The following is a 12,915-nucleotide window of genomic DNA, read 5'->3' on the forward strand; positions in this document are numbered from 1 at the left end:
TGCTGCGTCCATGAACACTGATGGGAAACCCCCACAACGTCACTCTTTCCTTCATGTGTCAGGACATTGATCACTGGCCAGTCTGGGGGCTTTCTGTTTTATTCTGTTCAGGCTGTGGTGTATTTGGAAGGCTGTAGCTTCTGTCTTCATCAGTCTGTGCCTTCTAGGCGCCTCACTTTCAGCAAGTGAGACGGTGTCACCACATGTCACAGATTGGGAATGAGTTTTCCACCAGTTTTTAAGCCACCTTCTTCATATGAACTAACTTCTCAGATTACCTGCTAATCACAAAGATGAAAATGCTATTTGTGGTGGGCGACTGGAGTTTCAAATACTTTTAAGGAAGCTCAGTTAATGAGCTTTCTAAAATTTTAAAATTTAAAAGTTCAACGAAATAATTGTCTTTTGATGCCTTTTCATGTGGCATCAAGAGAATATTTTAGTATTCAGTCCTTCACCAAATATTCTATTTACTGAGGGATTTCAATGCACTCAGCTTTGTATCTGGAATGGGGAGATAAACAGTAAACTTCATAAACATTTCTTCACTCTCTTGAAGCTTCGTTTAATTTCCATTTAAAGGGTCTAATGGAATGGGAATGGCCTTGAAGGATTTGTTATCGTGAGCAATGCTGTTTATCTTCTATGTCTGTTCCTCCGCTCCAGCAAGAAGAGCATCTTAAGTCATTGTGGTAAGTTGAATTTTCTTAATATGGTGCTTCGATCGATGTGTCTGTAATTTCCATCAAATAATTAGGTGGGACTGGTGGCACAGGTAAGCAGTTTTAAATCACTAGCTACTCTGAAGGAGAGAGACACGGCTTTGCATTCCCATAAAGAGTCACGGCCTTGAACGCGTACCGGAGCAGTTTATACACTGTCCGAAAGGGTTGTTATGAGTTGGCATCGACACATGGCAATGAGGTTATGCAAATAGAGTGTGTTTAACCCTAAAAGGGGATTGGTCCGTTTTAGTTGCCACTCCCCTGGACAGAAAGAGGATTCATCTCAGGAGTAGGGCCAGAGAGGAATCTCAGAACCGGGAAGGAAGACGAGCCACCAGTGGAGCATGTTTGAGGCCTGTAAACTGGTGGAACTGGGATGGGAGACGTCAGAGGCACTGCTCAGAGACCACGAATAGAACAAAGGAGCGAGGCCAAACCCAGAGGCCCAGGCCGGGAGATCGTGAGACTGAAGGATGTTCCTCATGCTCCTTTGGAGGTTAAGTTGATGGGATTCAGAACTGGGTTGATGTAAATGTAAACCATGCTCCTTTGGAGGTTAAGTTGATGGGATCAGAACTGGGTTGATGTAAATGTAAACCATGCTCCTTTGGAGGTTAAGTTGATGGGATCAGAACTGGGTTGATGTAAATGTAAACCATGCTCCTTTGGAGGTTAAGTTGATGGGATCAGAACTGGGCTGATGAAAATGTAAACCATGCTCTTATCATTATGGAAGTTGCTTGACCTTTCTGAGCTTCAATCTCCTCTGCTGTAAAATAAAGATGGTGACGGAGTGACCTCCTTGCTATTGTATTCTCCGGAGAATCTTCATTTTATCGTCTTCTGGGACTCATTCCCTTATTTAATCTGTTTTAAAATTTTCACTATTGGTGATGATTTTTTACAATATATCTATTTTTTTCTTATTTTGGTTTTCTCTATGTATTTGTTTTGCTTTTAACCAGCCAGTGGCACCCCTAATGCTTTATTGGAACAGTAAGCATTATTTTGTCTTCAAAACATCTTCTTCACCAACAGAAGCTCTTGCTAGAAAACTGAGAGTCCAGTCTCCCCAGAGAGGCACAGGTGTCTAAGCCACCGCACCTAAGTTAGCTCTGGACATTGGTGGCTGTTTGGGTAAAGAAAGATATGCCATGGATGTTAGACTATTAAATACTTGGTAAAATGAGATAAGCTTTCCTTATTTTTTCAAGTGCTACACACTATAATGTGCTACTTACATAATTTGTTGTCATTTTGAGACTTACGAGTGAAAGGGTGGAGTTTAGCCTCTCAATCAGTCCACAACTTGATGGCCTCATTTGCATCGATGGAGTCAGGACACACGTAAAAACAACCTAACAACCTAGGTGTGCCTTTGCTCAGTAAAGATCAGTTTTCTTTCCAATATGCTAGAAAATTATCATATCATCTATCTCATATATAATATATATGTTGATTCAGTGGCGGTAGAGGCATCTCAGTGCTTGCTAGGTCTCCACGTGGCTCCTTCAGCTCCAAGGCTCTAGCATATATTTCAATTTTAAGATTCTATGATTCTAAATAGAGGTTTGTATTGTGTATGCTGTAGTCTATAAGATAAATGCTAGAACGTTATCGTTTGGTATTTAATTGTACATGCAGTCTTACATGACTAAACTTTGACTAAAATGAGATTTGAAATACAGATGAATAAAAATTATGAAATATTTCCCTGAACTCTGATTAAAGGAGATCACGTTGTAAGGCATGTTCGCACAGTGCCTGGCACAAAGGACATACGCACACACCCATTACAGGATTTTTTGGGGGAGGGGCTAGCATTGTTTTTGTTTTAATAGCAGTTTTTGAGATACAAATTCTATAATAAGAAACTTTCGAGTAGCATAATTGATTGTTTGGGTATGTGGTATGTGGCATATATTTAGTTAGAGGGTTTGCAACATCTCTACTGCCTGATTTTCAATAAATGATTCTTATCGTCTCCTAAAAACTCTACGTAACAGCAGCGGTTCTTCCTTCCCATGGTCTCCAGCAAATCCTGGTTGTTCGGCTTTCTGTCTCAATGGATTACCTTCTTGTGGACATTCCATATAACTTGAATCACGTGTGATCTTTTATTACCGGTACTTACATCTTTTACTTAGTTTGGTGTTTTCAAAATGGATTCATCGTCTAGCATGTACTAGTAGCCCGTTACTTTTTTTTGGTTAAAGTATTTTTAAACAGGTTTTTGGATTATAATATACATATACAATGCAATAATTCAATCACATAGAGAAGAATTGTACAATCATCACCACAATCAATTTTCATATTTGTTTGCTTGTTTATTTCAAATCATTTTATTAGAGCATCATGTAGGCTTCATACCATTCAGTTCAGTGATCTCAAGCAGTTGCTTGCTACGCTACCTCATCATTGCTACCTCGTCATTTTCAAACCATTTTCGTCTGCCTTGTACTCCTTGATATCAGTTCCCATCACCCCACCCCCCACCCCAGGAACCCTTGATCTAGTTATTGTCTCTGTAGACTCGCCTATCCTGGCTTTCATGTACCGAAAAACATAGAAAATAAGAAGGCTGCCGACAATAACAAAATACAACAGGGATAAACCCCACTTGGATTTTTAAAAATATCTAGAAACAGAAAATATTAAGAACCAGACCACACTCATAGTTTATCCAAAGGGAGATCAATTGACCAGGTTTTAACCATTGGAGTTATATTTTTCATTATAATTTGCATTAATTGTCTCTACAATACTCTTAAACCGATAATCAGGTTATTCACATCCCTCAATTATAGTCAGAGGTAAGTCACCAGAGGCTTATTCCATGTGTAGCCCCTGGGAATGCTGTCATCCATAGCCTCTGTAAATCATAAGTTAAACTGACACCATTCCCTCGTTCAGAATTGGATTATATTATTTACAGTCCTTGGACCATGCGTGTTGGTGTGCTTACACTTGGGTGGGTGCTTGTTTGAAAGAAAAAAAAAAGTCTTTAAGACCCCAGACATTAATTCGTTCTCATAGCCTGGCAACATCTAATATCTTCACCATACTTTGCTGAAGTACCTGTATCTTTGATGTTTTTTCCATGGGGGCTCGTATTGAGCAGGCCATGTCGAAGGAACGAATTGTTTTTAGAGGGAGCCAGGATTAAGTGTGAGCTCCAAATCTATTCCTTTATCTATGTTTCCACCTGCCTCTGGTTCATCTTTGTTCTTTATGGTAAAGGGACTTATTGATCATCTCCCTGGGCCATAAAGTCTTTCTGTTTATAGTGTCATTGACTTAGGCCATGGTAATATATTTAAAACACAACTGGACAAAAACAGAGATTAAACAAGTATAGACTAATGGCAAATCACAATATATGGCGTGGTGGCTTGCACAGATTAAACCTTACATGACTAGACAGTATTTACACAAATAATGGGAGTTGGTGGTCAGGAAAAACTTATAATAATGTTCACTGACAATATCAGACCCAGGTTGGCAGGATAACTAACATCTCTCTCAATAAAAGCAAGTGGGGCATGGGAGTAGTCGGTCAATGTTAGTCTGGCTACTGACAGTTCAATACTCTTGGCAGAACTGCTTTCTGCTTCTTCACGCATCATGTAGTTTCAGTTCTAAGTCCATGGTTACAAGTGATTTTGAGTTCATCTAGTGGGGTTTCCACACCATCTCCCTCAGGTGTGGCCTGAAGTATGCTGTGCCCTACTCCGAAGATCCAGGGATCAGTGTCTCAGTATTCTATGGGTCCAGGGGGCTGTACAGTGACTGGACCAATGTGTTCTAATAAGAGCACACATAGTACCAGCCATACTCGCCCTTTGGGGTCCATATAAGTGCTAGTCCTTTTCCACCCACTGGGAGATTGGTTCTCCCCCTTTTTCTGGCAACAGAACTGCTAGTGTGGTCTCTGATTTGTGTATTTCCCCATCAGTATTGAAGATTGCTCTTGCAGGTCCATCTGGTGGTTTGGGGGCACCTCCTCACATGTTTACATGGAAGCCACGAAATGGTCACCTTCCTTTCCCCCCGTCCTGATTGAAGCGAGGGCTCCCCTCTCAAAGTGGGTTTCAAGGTAAACATAGAGAGACGATGGTGCATGGTTCCTGACCACTACCCAGGCTTTCGACAGAGTTGCTGGGCAGACTCGGCTAGCAGATTGTTCGCGTGTTTTTATTTTTTAAATTCGATCCCATTTTGCTGTAACATGCTTTCTTTTTTTCAGCAGTTTTACTGACCTGTAATTCACACACGATGCAGTCACCTCAGGAGAGTTATACGAATATCACCACAAGTGGTTTGAGAACACTTGTTCCTTTCTTGTTATCCCCCCAGCCTCCCCTACCACACCCTCATGGATGGTTTCCCCAAGGGAACTTTAATTCCGTCACGGTCTTTATAGACTCACCTATGTTAGATTTCATATACAGGATGTTTGAAGTGTTTATAAAACAAAGAACAAAAACTAAAAAGAATAACAGAGTAAAACAGTTAAAAGCTTCAAAAGAAACAAAAGCAGAGAGTATTAAAAGCTGGAACAATTTTAAACGGGTCATAAGGAAGATCAAATGCTAGGGTATTCAAGTTTAGCCTAACTTCATCTGCAACTATCCAGTTTCCAGTGTACTCTGCATGATAGCCAGGCCACTCACATCCAGTCTATATTCAGAGGAGATTCACCAGAGGCTTAAGCTGCATCTATTTCCCCTTTACTTTTTTTAAACTGCCACAGTTTTTAAATGGGTCTGAAGGGAGATTGAATGATAAGATGTTACATTTTGACCTAAGGATCTGCCACAATCACCTTTAAGATGCTTGCTGACTGATAATGGGGCGACTCACACCCCTCAACTGTGAGTCTAAATCCTGGCGTGAATCTGGCTAACGCATTTCACACTTCCACTTTATCCATAACCTTCTGCAAATGAGGGGCTCACACCTTAAGCTCTGATACCCTCCATTTGCTTTGGATTATATTATTTACAATCCTTGGATCACACACTTCTTCCATATGGATTTAGCTGACACCTCCCTTAGATGGCTGCTGGTTTGAAGACAATCCTCTACGACATCAGATGCGATTCTTCTGATAGCCAGGCACCAGAAAGAGGATCAAACAGAGCCATGCCATAAGAACCAATTGTTCTTAGCCTGAGGTTAGAATTAAGTGCAACCCCTAAACCCGTTCATGCATTTCTGGTTTATCTATGTCTCTGATTCAGTTTAGAGATAATGTCCTATCTTCTTATATGAAGTTTAACTTGGTTTTCTAGTATTTGGTTGATGATTATTCCATATAATATCATGTCACTTTACTGTACTTAAAAAACTTTTTTTATTCCTTTTTCTAGTATTGTCATCAGAGTAATCCTGATCTCTTCGAGTTGGCAAAATTTCCCTCCTTGTATACTTTAGGGAACAAATGTGAAATATTGGCGATATTTCTTCTTTAAAAGTTTGAGATGATTCACTAGTGAAACCGTCTAAACCTGGACCTTCTGAGGTGACGGGGGCAGAGGGACGAGGGAGCAGGCTTCCCAGTAGAATCTCTTAATGTGTTAGTGATCTTTTCAGGCATTCTATTGTTTTTTCATTCATTTCGATTGTATCTTCTAAAACATATGTACATAAATTACCTAAATTTCATAAATGACCTAAATTGCATAGTGTTTTCTAATAATCCTTTGTTTCTGCAAGGTTGCTTTCTGATAGAATCTGTCATTTTAGTAATTTGAGTAATTTTGTGAATTTAGTCATTTGAGATTTTTCTCAATCTACCTAAAAGTTTGTCGATTATGTTTATATTTTCAAAGGCTCAATATTTTCTTTGTTTGAATTTATCTGTCTGTTCACAGTCAGGACTAGTGTTATCTCCTATTATACTATTGAGATAATAGCTCATGGCAAGTCATGGTCAAGAAGAATTTTTAAGTCTTGTTTGTTTTCACGCAAACTCAGCCAGCTTTCCATTTCTTCTCTAATTCTCTGCATTTCTAATACTTCCTGCTACAATTCACATTCTTTGCTTCTCGGGTTTGCAGATTATTGATAATTTCATTGTAAATAAATTATTCCTACATTTTACTAACCCTTAACAATGCCTTTTCTTTCAGTATGGAAGCTCTTTTAATTCTGAAGTTCAAACTCTGTTGCCAAATGCAAGAGTTTCTTGGGAGAGCTCCTCAAGAAGGAGATGAAAATTTTCATATGAATGGATCCAAATTAAAGGACCTTGAGAAATCCAAGTCCTGAGATTCCTGTTGAGTTATGAAATGAATGACAAGACCCACTTAGTATAATACTATGATTATACTGAAATTAGAAAGGTTCATAAACAGGCTCATCACGTAAATATCAGATAGAATTCTTTCATTGAAGTTATTTTTTCTTTACTTAAAATATTGTATCAATCTTTTAAATATAACCTTAATGTAAGAATTTATATAAAATAGCTTATAAATGTAGTCATTTGCTTTGCTCTGGGATGAATTAGCCCAAATCCCTCTAGATGGTGTCATGCGCAATAGAGCCAAAGCTCTGTTAGTTCAGCGTGGGTGTTCTACCTGCTGACATAGAAACCAGACTCTTGAGCTTCTCAAACGCTCGCTCGTGGTTCATGAAGCCCATCGTATCTCAGTAATTACTTACTGGCACTCCTAGGCCAAGACAAATATCCAACATTTATTTTTACTAAGTAGTAAGACTCAAATGGCATAATAAATATCTTTGTTCTAAGAATGTAGTGCCATTTTTGAGATCGCACAATTTCTCCAACTCTGGAGTCATATTTTATATTCTGCATAAATTTTGCATGGTGCTTTTCACAGGAGCCTCTGGAAATCCAAACTTTTAAAGACAGGACACCATCCCAAGGAATATAGTGACCCAAACTGGGAACTGGGAATTATCTCACATGGCATAGTGGTTACGCGTTGGCCTGTGATCCACATAGTCTGCAGTTCAAAACTACCAGCCCCTCTGAGAGGGAAAGACTGGGTTTTCCGTGCCCATGGACAGTTAGTTCCTGGAACCCAGGGGTCACCATGAGTCAGCATTGACACTTGGCGGTGAGGTTGGTTGTTTTTGTCTTGTAATAGCTCACAGCTTCCAGCAGATGTCACCGTGCTTCCCTTGAAAATTTAAATGATCCCATGACTCACCTACAGTTTTCTGTAGAGACCCAGGGTATAGCGGAATATAATTTGGAAATTCCCAATTGAGGGTAATGGTGATAAAAGTAATAGTAATTTTATGATCAATATAAATGAATATAATTGATGATCAATATAATCAATGCTAAAGCTACAAATCATACAAACTACAGATCATACAAATCGGTCTTAGACACATTCACTTCTTCAGAAAATTTACTGAATCATTGACTTTTACTTGGCGATTTATTTTAGAGAAGTAACAGCGTGTAGTGGCTAAGAGTATGGTATTTGGATTTGCATTCCCATTCTCTGTGGAAGGCTGGTTAAGTTATCACATTTTTGGTTTGTTCGTTGGTTTCCATATGTTCTGTTTTCCTTTTTTTAAAATTTAATCATTTCACTGGGGGCTCATACAACTCGTATCACAGTCCATATATACATCCATTGTATATCTAGCACATTTGTAAATTTGTTGCCATCATCATTCTCAAAACATTTTCTTTCTACTTGAGCCCTCGGTATCAGCTCCTTATTTTTTCCCCTCTTTCCCCGCTCCCCCCTCCCTCATGAGCCCTTGATAATTTATAAATGATTATTATTTTGTCATATCTTACACTGTCCGACGTCTCCCTTCACCCACTTTTCTGTTGTCCATCCCCTTGGGAGGGGGTTATATGTACATCCTTGTAACTATCAAATTTTTGAGCTTTATTGAGATCCTGAAAAATCAGATAATCAAATTTATATATGAGATTTTATAGAGACTAATTAGTAGCATGCTAATAAGTACTTGCTACAAGAGAATGACAGTTCCTGGCATAGGATGCATCCAAGTTACATTGAATGACATGTAATATTGTCTTTTATGATTTGTTTGTTTTCTGTTTGCACATATATAGCAACATATATCTGTGAATTCATATGCAATGTTTCCAGCCCCCAAAGACAAAGAAATATCGAAGTCATAGAGGTACTGATAGTGGGAGGCAACAATAATGAAAACTTTTAAAGAAAACATGCTATTTGACTTACATCTGCACCAATTCACCAGTACTAGATTTAAGGGACATTTCGGCCCATGAATCAATAGTCTGGGCTACTGAGCAATCAGAAAATTTAGATGCACCCAGACTTGGTGATTAAGTTGCATGATAGCAGTTGTGTTTAAAATAAAAATTTTTATTTAGTCCAAATATTTCCAAAGATATCAGAAATCAAATTTTCAGGGGGAAATTATTAGGTTTGTACATTAGATTAAGTCTCAAGCAAATGTGGTGAAGAAAGCTGATGGTGCCCGGCTATCGAAAGAGACAGTATCTGGGGTCTTAAAGGCTTGAAGGTGAACAAGCAGCCATCTAGCTCAGAAGCAATAAAGCCCACATGGAAGAAGCACACCAGCCGGTGCGATTATGAGGTGCCAAAGGGACCAGGTATAAGGCATCATGCAAAAAAAAAAAAGAATATATGTATATGTATGTGTGTGTGTATATATATATATATATATATATATATATATATATATATATATATATATATATATATATACCATAGTGAATGAAGGGAGAAATGCAGTGTGGAGACCCAAGGCCCAAATGTCGACCACTGGAGATTCCCTCATAGAGGGGTTTAGGAGAGGAGAAGGGTCAGTCAGGCTGTGATGTAGTACCTATGAAGAACACAGCTTTCCCCCAGATCCTGGATGCTTCCTCCCCCCAACTACCATGATCCAAATTCTACCTTGCAGGACTGGATAGGGCAGAGGTTGTACACTGGTGCATATGGGAGCTGGAGACACAGGGAATCCAGGGTGGACGATACCTTCAGGACCAGGGGTGTGAGGGGCGATGCTGGGAGAGTGGAGGGTGAGTGGGTTGGAAAGGGGGAACTGATTACAAGGATCCACATGTGACCTCCTCCGTGGGAGAGGGACGGCAGAGAAGGGGGTGAAGGGAGACTCTGGATAGGGCAAGATATGACAACATAACAATCTGTGGATTATCAAGGGCTCATGAGGGAGGGGGCAGCGGGGAGGGAGGGGAAAAAAAGAGGACCTGATGCGGAGGACTTAAGTGGAGAGCAAATGCTTTGAGAGTGATTAGGGCAAAGAATGTACGGATGTGCTTTATACAATTGATGTATGTATATGTGTGGATTGTGATAAGAGTTGTATGAGCCACTAATAAAATGTAAAAAAAGAAAAGAAAAAAATGATTAGGGAAAAGAATGTACAGATGTGCTTTATACAATTGATGTATGGATTGTGATAAGAGTTGTATGAGCCCCTAATAAAATGTTTTAAAAAGAAAAAAAAGAAAAAAAAAGTCTCACTTCTTTGTATTTCCTCAGCATTGATACTCTTCCTCTTAAACGCACTGAGAAAAAGCATTGATTTCATCCTTGTCTAGACAGTGGGGTAATGAAAGAACATTGCCATGGAATTCTCAGTAGGTGGACTCTGCCCTTGCTGTCTGTTGGCCTTTTCTGTTGAGAACATAGTACAAGGACTCCATCTAGACTGTCTGCCAGGAGGCATTCATCAGTTACTGGTTAATTTTTAATGTTATCACATCAAACATGTTATTATCCCCCCTTCTTAGCTGACAAATACAGCTTTCGCTAATGAGTCGATTTCAACGTATCAAGTGCCTCAGACTGAAACAAAATCAACTCACCCCCAACCTTGTTATTTTAAACATAACTACTTATTAATTGATTTCTTCATCTTAGTTCAATAGATTCTTTCCCCTTCAAAACACATTTCTTTGTTTATTGATGAGACATGGGTCTGTAAATTCTCCAAATGGGTTGCAGATTCTTAAATTCATTTCATCTAAGTTTCCAAGTTGCTCTCTTGCATGACTTAAGTCTCCCTCATGCTACCCTTCCTGTTTAAAGCCTTTGTCTCCGGCAATAAAAAGCAGCTCCTGAAACGCTGTCCTATTCTATTATAGCCAATGATGATAGCCAACTCTTCTGATTTGGGTACACAGGCGTTGCTGGGACTCTGTTGTCGCCAGTTGGGCCTCTCTTCCCCATGACACCGTGGTCAGACCGAGAGAACCCGGATGAGAGTGGCATCCGACGACAGGAGGAGATGCGCACGACGAAGTGGGAGCAGGAAGACGGCAGTGATTGGCATCGGTACTGAGTAGCAGTTGTAGAAATTCTCTCAAATATGAAGACTTTATTAAGTCTTAAACTTACTCATTATTCAGAAACTTATTTTATGAATTTTAAAAAGAACTAGATGAACAGCCTTTTTCGTGGAAATATGTCCATGATTAGAGACAAAAAAATACTGTTCTGGTATTTGTCTGCAGTCACATATTGCCTGTAATCCGCTGACATTTTCCTCTTCCTATCTTTATATTCCTAGTTCTAACCAGGAGTTATTCACAGGAAATTCAGAATATATTTAAAAACTCTACAAGAAAAAAGATATAAAAAACTATCGCCCAAATTTATTTTATTATTTTATCTTTATGATTTTATTATTTTAACTTTATGTATGTTCAATGTTTCCTTAAAGCATGTGTTGATAAATACTTATGATTTTAAAAAATGAGTTTGAATTTTATCTAAATAAAGAAATTAATTGGATGTATCCAGTATCTTGGTCAGTCTGATCCTTCAAATGATAATTACTTAGTGAAACACCAACCTGCTCATCCTACATGTGGTGATGCGTAATCCTTTGAGCACAAAAGAGATGCCAAATTAAGAAATAGTATATCATTTGTGTTACTCTATAATTTTTGCAGCATGTAGCGCAGGAGAAAGAAAAGTAATTTTTAAAACCAAAGTGCTTAAAATGTTTCAAAACCTGAAGATTGATGATTTAATATTTTCATTTTGTTTTTCTTTCTCAAATGATTGCAGTATGTTTAAGTTTAATTCAACAGAAGAGGCAACATGGTTGAGGTGGTTTATTGTGCTAACCTGGCCCATAAACACATGGGGTTGGTTGAAGGGCGGAGGTATAAATGGCTCAGTGAGCCTTGCCTTTGTAGTTCTCGGGTCTCTGGTTTCTGTTGGTCGGACCAGGGTGAAGCTGCCTTAGCCAGTTCCCTGCTTTAGCTGGAAAGGCTCACTTCCTGCAAGACATCCCTGAGGAGAAGCCACATGAACCTACCCCAATTCAGCCCTCGGTGTTGGAGCAGCCGTGTGGAGACCCCTGCCAGCGCTGAGATGCTTACAAATTCACTGACTCGGTTTTCCTCATGTAGTCGGCATCATTGTGTGTGTTTTGTGAGATGGAGGAGGACTTTGTGGATTGATGTTGGACATATGGGCTAGTGAGTTAATGTTGAACTTGTGGACTTGGGAAGCACTGGGTTGGGATGTTTTCTTGATGTGCTCTTAACCTTTATATAAAGCTCTCTCTTATACATGAGTTTCTGTGGATTTGTTTCTCTAAAGTACCCAGATTAATACAATGGTTAAAATGTCCAACATTAGCATATTATTTTGATTCTAAGTAAGAATGACATTTGCAGATTATGCTCTTTTTTCCTCCCAAAACACAACACTCACCAATACATGTGCTTGTTTTGATATTACATATGCTTTTAATATCTATATATACAGATATGACTTCATTTGATTGAAATTTTTAACTGATTATACATAGAGTTTCTCACTGTAAAATTAGAACAATTAGTATTTGCCTATGTTAATGGAAATGTTAAAGTTCACAAAGCTTGAGAATCTTTGAGCAATTCAAATAGAGCTTAATCATTATGATTATTCTTAGATGATGGACTCTGGCTTGAGAAAAAGTTTGAATTGACTTTTAATTAAACTTTATGCATGATACCATAGTGACTCAGCAAAGCCACAGACAATTCAACTGGCAGAGGATTTTGATTTTAAGTGTTAAAATAATAATAGAAGGAGACAGGTACTTAACATACATGTTTACAGTGTGAATATAAAACTCTGCAATCATTTCACATTCAATACTTATTTGATTGTCAAATACATGAAATAGTTTTTCATTTGCGGTCTGCTGT

The sequence above is a fragment of the Tenrec ecaudatus genome, chromosome 1 (assembly GCF_050624435.1).
Source record: "Tenrec ecaudatus isolate mTenEca1 chromosome 1, mTenEca1.hap1, whole genome shotgun sequence".
Lineage (NCBI taxonomy): Eukaryota > Metazoa > Chordata > Mammalia > Afrosoricida > Tenrecidae > Tenrec > Tenrec ecaudatus.